We start from the raw sequence: 10,498 nt of genomic DNA on the forward strand, positions 1-10,498 counted from the left end.
GCACATGAATGCGTGTGTGTGCACATAAGTTCGTGTGTGTGCACATGCTATAGTTTGATTTTAGAAATCAGGGGACGATGTGAGGGAACCAGTTCTTTCACTGTGTGCATCCTAGGGCTCAAATCCACCCTTGGTTGTAAGTGGCTTTTCCTGCTGAGCCATCTCACTGGCCTGGATTTAGATAATTTATAAGATGAACAGTTCACCCACATGTGGGGATGGAGCCCCGATGGTCTTCACAGTTAACTCGGGGGAAGCTAGGTAGAGCCAGGATAGAATAGATGGGAGTCACTTTTTTTTCTCCCTTGGTTTCAGGTTCACCAGCTGAAGCCACACAAACCAGCAAGAACAAACTGGTTTATTAACATCAGCGTCTCCCTAGAACACACCGGAAACCGGTGTAATGCAAAAAGGTGGTTAGAAATGAGGTTTTTCTGAAGTATCCTGTGATAAGCTAAGGGGTCTGGGGGAAGCAGTGGGAAACTGATCAGGGAAAGTATGGTGGGCAGGATTGTTTAGAAAGGTTATGCAGATTTAAGCTGCTGTCTTCCCTATAGACAAGCCTTAAGAGAAACCGGGGATACCTTTACAAATGCTAATCTCATTCAAAAAAAACCTAAATCTTCCTTACTGAAGGAGAACAGCAGCCTTATTGTTATCAGTGCCCAGTGTCTGGTAGAGTATCTCCAGATTCTTGTCCTCTTTTCCAAAGTACGGCAAATAAAGGCTCACACAGACAAGCAAAAGAAGCCATAGTACATGTTAGAGGACTTGGTTTCCAGGTTGACAACTGGCCACATAAGACTACTCAAGGGCCCCATTACTTTTGGGGTTTCCTTTTATGGGGTTTGAAAAAAAGAGGAGTTAGTTACTAAGGGTTATCATGAGGATGGTTCTCTTTTTGATTGACAGAATCAGCCATATAACCATTTCTGTGCTGCATATGTCTCTTTCCACAATGCATCTGGTTATGTACAGTTGCATTGATGATGGACATGGGAATTCTTTCTGAAAGTTTACTTGGAGGGCAATTTGCCTTACGTCACATGACCCAAAACTAGTTCAGGCCAGATCTACTTTTCTATTCCTCATAATTAGATACATAGGGATATATTTGAATAGAAGTTATCTATTTGACTACCCTTAGAGGGGAAATATATCCATTGTTTAGAAAGGGATGTGTATGGTCAGTGCCTTTTCCAGGGAAGGATTGGTGGAATTGGTGAGTTTAGGAGCTAGCTATAAGGGAGCTAGGCTGCCAGGTATATAAGCCAACCACCCAGGCCAACCATGAGCCCCAGGTTAATAAGCTTTCCCCACGTTTGCCCGACTCTTTATTTCAGGATGGCTTGTTCACGAAGGCCTTTAGTTTAAACTAATCTACTCGCCAAAGGGGCATACCTAGGGTTCTGTCACACTTCAAGTACAGACGCAAACAACTGCCTTTGTTAGTTCCAGCTTGGCTCTGGGTGAAGGATGCAGCTAGTCTGTTGGGTGGCCTGTATGGAGGTTCAAGGGGCCAGTTTGTAACTTTAGGGTGATTGAAGGGTGGAGCAGGTCCTTCAGGGGTTGGAATCTGAGGTGCTGCTAGGCAGCCTCTGTGGGGCAGGAAAAGTTCACTCCCCCACCCCCGGCCATCCTTGAGCACTTGGCCTAGGGCAATCTTTTTAATTTTTTTTAAAGCTACAGCAGGCTAGCAAACAGGAACTTCCAAGAAATGGACAAATACCTGAAGCTGAGAATATCTCCGAACGTTTCAAGGAAGCAAAGAGGAAGGCCTAGAGACACTGGAGCAACAGGAAACCCATGAGCTTCGGACGATTAGCATAGCAGGATCATTGAATGCTGTCTCCCACTGCCCCTGCCCTACCCTCTTACACGCTCTGTATGTGTCTCAACATCCAGCTGGCAAGGAGTTGTGACACTTAATCTCCATCTCCCTAGCCAGTGCTAGGTTTGAACCCAGGGCCTCTCACATGCTAGGCATGCACTCTATGGATGAGCTACATCCTTAGCCCCATCACTTCTATTCTTGGCCTAGAATAAAAATCCTTCACAGGTCAATCAATACTCAGTCTTACTATAGGTACCAGAGTCTTGGGAGAGGAAAAAGGCCCGTTTGAAGTTAAAAAAAAAATCAGTAGCAAGGGGCTAGAGAGCTGGTTCAGGGGTTAAGAGCACAGATTATACATGGAGGCAGGGGGATGGGGTGGAGGAGGTGGAGGGGTTGGGGGTGGGGAACATCAAGGCAGAGGAGACTGAAGGGAGAACTGGATCTAGCCTGGGATCTCTCTCATCCCTGAGAAGCAGTGTGGAGCTCCAGAGGGAAATTTGCTCCATTCCTAAGGGGTGCTTTGGTAAGGGCTTAACAGATCCCTACAAATTAAAAGTCCTCTGGGAACTCTTAGCTAGTAGAAGAGTCTCAAATAGAAGAACTGGGGTGGGAAGAGATCCCGCCTTTCTCCCAGCTCTATGTGTGCATGCTGGCTGTTGGTTCATCTTCTTTACAAACTGTAACACTGCCACAGTGCCACGGGCAGGCCGAAAGGAGTTCTGACTCAGTGGGATCCCCAAACTGTCCCTGTCCTTTTTCCTCTCTCAAGACTCTGATATTTACAGTAAGACTGAGAATTGATTGACCTGTGAAGATTTGGGATTCTCTCTCTCTCTCTCTCTCTCTCTCTCTCTCTCTCTCTCTCTCTCTCTCTCTCTCTCTCTCTCTCTCTCTCTCTCTCTCTCTCTCTCTCTCTCCCCCCTGTGTCTGGAGGTACAAAGGATATGCCCACCAGACTTACTTCTAAAGATTTCCTTTCTCCTTTGTATTCTTTTTTTTTTTTTTTAGGGTGTATCTGAGTTTATTGACAGTAATGTAGCTGCAGAGTCTTCAGATAAACGTAATGATCCAGCTTTGAGTTCTGAATTCACAGCCGATTCCACATGATAAAGGCTCAGCTCTGAGTCACATACAACGAATCTATCAACCTGGTGTGGTGCCCACAAAATATCAGGCTTGGTACCGCTCATGTTTATTGATGGGCTTAAAAAGTCCAGTCAGGTCCATTCACTAGATTCTCACAAAGAAAGGAAGCTTCTTAACCATGTCTTGAGAAGCTTGCTATGTCCCTGAGGAGGTGGCGTGTCGCCACACAGACGTTTCCGGCCTGTACGCCGCCCCCCCCCCCCCCCGCCGCGGGAGACGGGCGCGGGCAAGATGGCCGCCGAAGAGCGGGCTCTCCTTTGTATTCTTTATTTTTTCATTAATTAATTTATTTACTTTGTACCCTGATTGTAACCCCTCCCTCCTCTCCTCCCAGTTCCACCCTCACAAACCTCACTCCCCCATCCCCTTTTCTTCAGAGAAGGCGAAGACCCACACTGGTACCAATCCTCCCTGGCACATCACGTAGCAGCAGGACTGAGCACATCCTCTCCTGCTGAGGCCACACAAGGTAGTCCAGCTAGGGAAAGGGGATCCAAAGGCAGGCAACAGAGTCAGAGGCAGCCCCTGCTCCAATTGTTAGGAGACCAAGCTCCACATACGCCACAAGTTTGTGGTGGGCCAAGATCCAGACTATGCATGCTTTTTGGTTAGTGGTTTAGTCTCTGTAGCACTTCTTTGGGTCTGTGTGTTGTAGCATGTTTATCCTGTAATTTATGGCTAATGTCTGCTTATAAATGAATACATAGCTCACTCAGGATGATATTTTCTACTTCAATCCATTTGCCTGATAATTTCATGATGTATTTGTTTTTAAATATTGCATTGTATAAATCTACCACATTTTCTTTATCCACACACCTATAGATACTTGATTTTTGACAAAGAAGCCAAAACCATACAAAGGAACAAAAGAAAGCATCTTCAACAAATGGTCCTGGTCTAAATGGATGTTTGCATGTAGAAGAATGCAGATAGATCCATATCTACACACTGCACAAAACTCAAGTCCAAATGGATCAAAAACCTCAACGTAAAACTGGGAACACTAAATCTATTAGAAGAGAAAGTGGGGAATGGCCTTGAACACATTGGCACAGGAGACAACTTCCTGAACAGAACACCAACAGCTCAGGCACTAAGATCAACAATTGATAAATGGGACCTCATGAAACTGAACAGCTTCTGTAAGGACACCATCAATAAGACAAAATGGCAGCCTAGAGACTAGGAAAAAGATGTAGAGGGAGGTGTCAATTCCCGAATTGGTTCTTGACTGTGTCAATAAAGGAGGCGAAAACCAATTGCTGGGTGAAGGGAAAAAGGTGGGACTTCTGGGTCCCAAGAGGAAGAGAAGGGACACAGAAAAAAGTTTCCGGACCAGGCTTTGGATATGTAAGTCTTGGGGCCCTTACTCCGCTGAGAGCGAGGGGCCCAGGAAGATGGAGGGAACTAGTTGATAAGATTAAGGCAGGAAACTATTCTACTGGCCATTGAGTTATCTGGCTAGTTTTAAAGTAGTAAAACTGTCTAGTGTTTTCTATCCGTTGCACTAAGGTGGGCAGGAGGAGAAAGTGGGCAGCCAGGGTGGTTGTTGGTGGCTTCGCAAAGCTTGCTGGGAGGGGCTGGAGAAGTGATCACTGGCTAAGTCGGGAGCTCCAGCTGGCTGGAGTGTGAACTCAGAGCTAAGAGCACGGCCCAGGGGAAAGGAACAAGCATGTTTTTAAAACTATACACAACAAAAAGATCTTCACCAACCATACATCTGACAGAGGACTAAAACCCAAAATATATAAGGAACTCAAGAAATTAAGATACCAACAAACCCAAGAACCCACTTCAAAAATGGATACAGAGCTAAACAGAATTTTCAACAGAGGAATCTCTGGTGGTCAAGTAGCACTTACAGAACTCTCCAGTGTTCGTAGTCATCAGGGAAATGTAAATCAAAATGACTTTCAGATTCTGTCTCACACCTGTCAGAATGACCAAGATCACGTGCTGGCAAGGATATGGAGCAAGTGGAACACTCATCCATTGACGATGGGAGTGCAAACTTGTACAACCCTCTGGAAAACAATTGGGTGGTCTCTTAGAATATTGGGAATAATTCTACCTCAAGATCCAGTTATACCAGAATATACTGGGCATATACTCAAAAGATTCTCCACCATCGCACAAGGACGCTTGCTCAGTTATGTTCATAGCAGCTTTACTCATACTAGCCAGGAAAGGAAGCAATCCAGATGCCAATCAACTGAAGAATGGATAAAGAAAATGTATGTGTGGAGAATTTCTGTTCTAGGCCAAGAATAGGTCTAGGGCTGAGGAAGCAGCTCAGTGGCAGGGCAATTGTCTAGCATGCATGTGGAAATCTGTCTCCCCAGTGCTGACTAAAGCTATCCTCTGCCTCCCTAATCCTCTCAAATCCTCTCTCTTGATGAAGTAGCAGGAAGAAGTGAACTCAAACTCTAGGAATAGTTTCCCAGCTAGGTAAGATAGCACATTCGGGCAATCCCAGTACAGAAGAGGCCTAGACAGGAGGACTGCCTTGGGTTTGAAGCCAGCTAGGAATGTATAGCAAAAGCCTGACTCAAACAACATCCACCACAAAACCCTATAAGGCTGGGAGTGGTGGCATAGACCTATAACACCAGCATTTGGGAGGTAGAGGCTAGAGGCCAGCCTATGACTTTGTCTTAAAACACAAACAAGAATAAAAACGAAAACAGGGAGAGAAAAAAAGATTCTTTTCTTCAGGTCTCCCCTCTGCAGAAACTCTTGAGTGCTGGCCTATGAAGTTCTTTCTTTAACATGAAAGTTCGTACCTCACGCTCTGCAGGGCCCTGCTCCAGCAATGTTTCACTGGCAGTGACGTCACTGATCCCCTTTCCTATTAATCATTCACACCTCTCCATCCCCTCCAAGTCAATCAACCCTGCTGGAGAGTAAACTGAGGGTCAGCCAAGCTCACGATCACAAGGGCAAATCACTGGTCAGAGGCTGAACACAGTCCTTCCAGACAGAGCAGCGACTGTGCCTTAAAAGACTTCCACTGCTTAAGGTTGGGCCAAGGTAGTAACTGAACTGTATGTGAGACTTCACAGTAACTGTTGAGTGGCCTGCAGTGTCACTGTCCCTCAGAACACTTGCTGCATCTTCAAAAGCAGCTCGACAGTCTGGGGGGTTTTCACATCTCTTTAGCTCAATTTCCCCAGACCCGACTCTCAACTCCACACTTTAAGCAGTTTGTATGTGCAAGAAAATGACCAGGAGATGGTCCCAGTGTCCCTCACTGTTCTCTTGGAACTTCCGGTTCTGACAAAGCTTTAGAGGGAAGGATTGGAGGCAGAAAGGCCCAATCCATGGTTGGCATTCAAATTGTACACAAGCCTCACTGTTGTATATTTGAATGTGTTTCCTTCAGAGTAAGAAGTCTATGTTTGAGGAAATTGGAACCACTCAGGTCTTACCAGCCGGCTGTCGTGGGTCTCTTTGTTCTATGAGAAATCTTGGGTAGAGAAACCAGGAGAAGCCCTTCCTGGCTGGAAACCCAGATTCTTTAGTGCTCAAGACTTGGGACAAGACTAGAGGGTCCAGAAGCTTAGAGCATCAACAGATGTACGCTAATTCACTCAGCTTCCTACTGGCTCGTGAGCCAGACAGAGAGGGTGTGGCCAGGCAGATGCATCGGCACAGCAGTCCTTAGAAAGGCTGTTTGCTTCCATCATGGCAAAGTTCCTCATGCAAAAGAGAAATGATTTTTTGTGCCAACCACAGGCCTTTGGTTGGTTTATCAGATCAAGTATTTTCCTTCTAGTCTGGGGGAAAAGTGACTATAATGTCGTTTAGAGTTCCCCGAGCCCTGTGATGCAAAGAAAACCAAAACATACAAACAAACAAACAAACAAGGAAAGCAAGCTGTTTCGAGGCAGTAATAGTATTTATTAGAAGACATTCTTAAGCAGTAGTCAGCCGTGATTATCGTGTTGCTTCCTCAAGATGTCTATGGAGTATTCGAAACAGTCAGTCCAGGTATGAGGGCAGTCTTGCTGGCTGCTTGGCTGACGGCCTTCACTGAAGATAGATGGGGCACCAGAGAATCAAATAAGTCTCAGCCAATGACTCAAACCACCCAGGCTTCTATCTTACGCACATAACAGTGACCAGGTATAGTGTACTTTGTAGGCACCTCCTGCCACTGAGGAGTTTTGTTATTTGCTTGCCTTTGAGATAGTCTTTCTAACTTAGTCCAGGCTAATCTTGAACTGCCAATGCTCGCATCAGCTCTAGAGCACTGGCGTTGCACGCACTTTCACTGAACTCTGGCTTAGGGGATATTTTTTTAAAAAATATATTTCTTCTGCTTTTAAAAAAATAGTTATTAGCCATGCAAACTTCTAAAGGAGAGATGACACCAATAGACCTTGAGATATAGGTGTATATGATATACCATATCTACATTGCATATGAGCCATAACAATGATTAGCACAGTGTGAAAACCCCAAGGGTACAGTATACAGCATGTATACCTTGGTGCTAACCAACTTTTCTCTAATTGGACGTGAGACCTGCTCGAAAAGAGGGAGATTATGTTTGGTAGTGCAAACCTAACCAAATACCCAGGGCTAATGAAGTCTTGGGTCTTAGAGAAGAACCTGCAACAAAACTTAACCAAACCAGCAACCCCCTAACTACATTCTATTTACCCTTGCACTTACAGGTGAGTGTAGTGCTCACCCCTCATCAAGGAAACTTCTCTCTGCAACAGATGGAGACCATAACAGGGAGCTATAACCAACCAAAATGCAGTCGTGGAGCCCCGCCCTTAGTGGGGCATCTACAACAGGCACGGTTCTTGAACCTAGGGCTCTGGGATCATGGTGGAAGAGGAAGGGGAAAGATTGTAGAGCCAGAGAAACGGGCTTCGCTGTGAGAATGTGTCTTCTAGAAATGGCAGAGATGCTACCCATAAAACCTCACCAACATGGTTGGATCTGAAAGATAGCAGTGTCAGGGGTTATATAGGGGAGGTTGGAGGGAGGAAAGAGAAGATGGGGAATTATGTAATTATATTATACAAAATACACAAAAATTTTAAAATGACTGTTAGCTTGGCGTGGTGATCTGCAAATGTAGCCCAGTGGCCTATCACAACTTCACTATCCTCTAATGCACATACAGTATTGACTTTCTAGAAAATACATCTCGTTTATCTTGTGGGAGAAAAGAGGACGTCTCACTACACTTCCCAGGTTTGTGTTGAACTCATGGTCTTCCTGACTTCCTGCCTTTACTCTCAAAACAGCTGGAATTAAGTATGGGACTTATCACATCAGGTTGCCACCTCTATCCCATATATATATATATGTACTATACATATGTATAAATATATATATACACACGTGTGTGTGTGTGTGTGTGTGTGTGTGTGTGTGTGTGTACAGGTGGAGGTCCGACGACAGTTTGTGGAAGCTGGTATTCTTCTACCGTGTGGGTTCTAGGAACCAAACTCAGGGCCTCAGGCTCAGGGGTAAGCCTTTCCCTCACCATCCCTTGCTGCAAATGGTTTTATAACAAGGGCTTTTAAAGCACGCGCAGATGAGCCGCCCTCTGTCTGGAGCTGGTGTTTTCGAGACAGAGTGGCTCACACCTAATGTCGTGATCACAGTGTACTTAAGAAATAGTTGTTGTTGCCAGGCCTGAGAAGAGGCGAGGGAGGTCACAACGTGAAGGTGTAGCCGCTGTAGCCGCGCCCGCTCCCTCTGCGAGCTGGGAACGTTGAGAACAACCATGTCCTACTGCCGGCAGGAAGGGAAGGATCGGATCATATTTGTGACCAAAGAAGACCATGAAACTCCTAGCAGTGCTGAGCTGGTGGCTGATGACCCCAATGATCCCTATGAGGAGCACGGGTTGATACTGCCTAATGGAGACATTAACTGGAATTGCCCATGTCTTGGGGGAATGGCCAGCGGCCCCTGTGGGGAGCAGTTCAAGTCTGCCTTTTCCTGCTTCCACTACAGCACAGAGGATATCAAGGGATCAGACTGTATAGACCAGTTCCGGGCCATGCAGGAATGCATGCAGAAATACCCAGACCTCTATCCCCAAGATGAGGAGGAGGAAGAGGAGGCAAAGCCAGTGGAACCAGTGGAGGAAACGGCTGATACTAAGGCCTCTGCAGCCAAAGAGCAGGGGGCAAGCTCCTGAAGGCCTCAGGCCCTGGCTGCCACTCACCATGGGACTTTCTATACAATGCCTTTTGGTCACCTCTGTGAAAGTTCTTTCCCTCTGTGCACTGTAATATACAAAATAACTTATTTTAATAATCAGGGGTCTTGGCTACTTGCCGTATACACTGAAGAAAAGGGGGTGTGTGCACCTGTGTCCTGCATAAACCTGTCCTTAAACGTTAGGCCACTGCTGGATGTACTCTGTGATTGCCCTGGATTTTGCCACTTTGAAATAATGTGCTGAGGCTTCTCAGCAACCAAAAGTTGTTACTCAGGAAAGTTTATCGTGAGAAAGCTGATTTATTCTGGTCCATGGTATGTATTCCTTTTGGTAGATTTTTCACCTCTTGGGAAAATTAAGTAAGTAGATGCCAAAACTCTTAAGAGTAGGTCCATCCCTACTGGAAGAGGCTGGTGGTCAGGTACTGGAGCTGGAGGATGAGGCTGCTGCCTCATTCCTGACAGCTATGTTTCTGTGTTTGCAGTCCAGGCTCCAGGGCCTACAGCTGCAGGGTGGGATTGGACTCTGTGACTCCCAGTCCCTCCTAAGTGAAAGGAGAGGCTGGCTTTGCAGTTTATTGTTTTCCTGTTCTGAGAGCCCTGGTTTGGGGCCCATGTTCACTCAGTTGTGATATTGAGGTGGGGACCTAGCTGCTTCCAGAGCAGAAGCCAACAGAGGAATGTCTGAATGAAGTACTCAATTAAAGAGAAACAATTTCTAAAAAAAAAAAGAAATAGTTGTTGAGGGGCTGGAGAGATGGCTCAGCAGTTTTGAGCATTTTGCTCTTGCAGAGGACCTGGGTTTGGTTCTCAGCACCCAAATGCTTGCTAACAACCATTTATAACTCTCGTTCCAAGAGGTCCAACACCTACTGCTGGCTGTGGCGGGCAGCAGACATTCAAGTCGTTCACATACACACGTTCAAGCAAAACACTCACCTACATACAACAATATAAATGACTGTAAGAGGAAATTTGAAGATTGTTATTGAAACCATGAACGAGAATAAGAGAAATGAGATTAAGAATCCATGGTCCTGCTGGGGATTTAGCTCAGTGGTAGAGCGCTTGCCTAGGAAGCGCAAGGCCCTGGGTTCGGTCCCCAGCTCCAAAAAAAAAAAAAAAGAACCAAAAAAAAAAAAAAAGAATCCATGGTCCTTCCACTACAGCGAAGCTACAATTACTCCTGGTTTATTTGCCTCGGGAGAGGATGTGCTTATGTGTATGTACATATGGGAGTGTGCATTTACATAAGGACACGTCTAGGTATATATCCATTTGGGTCCCATTGGGTCCTCAAAGCCCTTATTTGCTCTTTGAAAA

The 10,498-nt window shown here is 45.7% G+C and overlaps 1 pseudogene; it reads left to right on the forward strand.

Annotated features, from left to right (window-relative positions):
- On the forward strand, positions 8,649-9,906 carry Chchd4-ps1 (coiled-coil-helix-coiled-coil-helix domain containing 4, pseudogene 1; annotated as a pseudogene).

The sequence above is a fragment of the Rattus norvegicus genome, chromosome 1, assembly GCF_021556685.1.
Source record: "Rattus norvegicus strain SHRSP/BbbUtx chromosome 1, alternate assembly SHRSP_T2T, whole genome shotgun sequence".
NCBI classification, from domain to species: domain Eukaryota; kingdom Metazoa; phylum Chordata; class Mammalia; order Rodentia; family Muridae; genus Rattus; species Rattus norvegicus.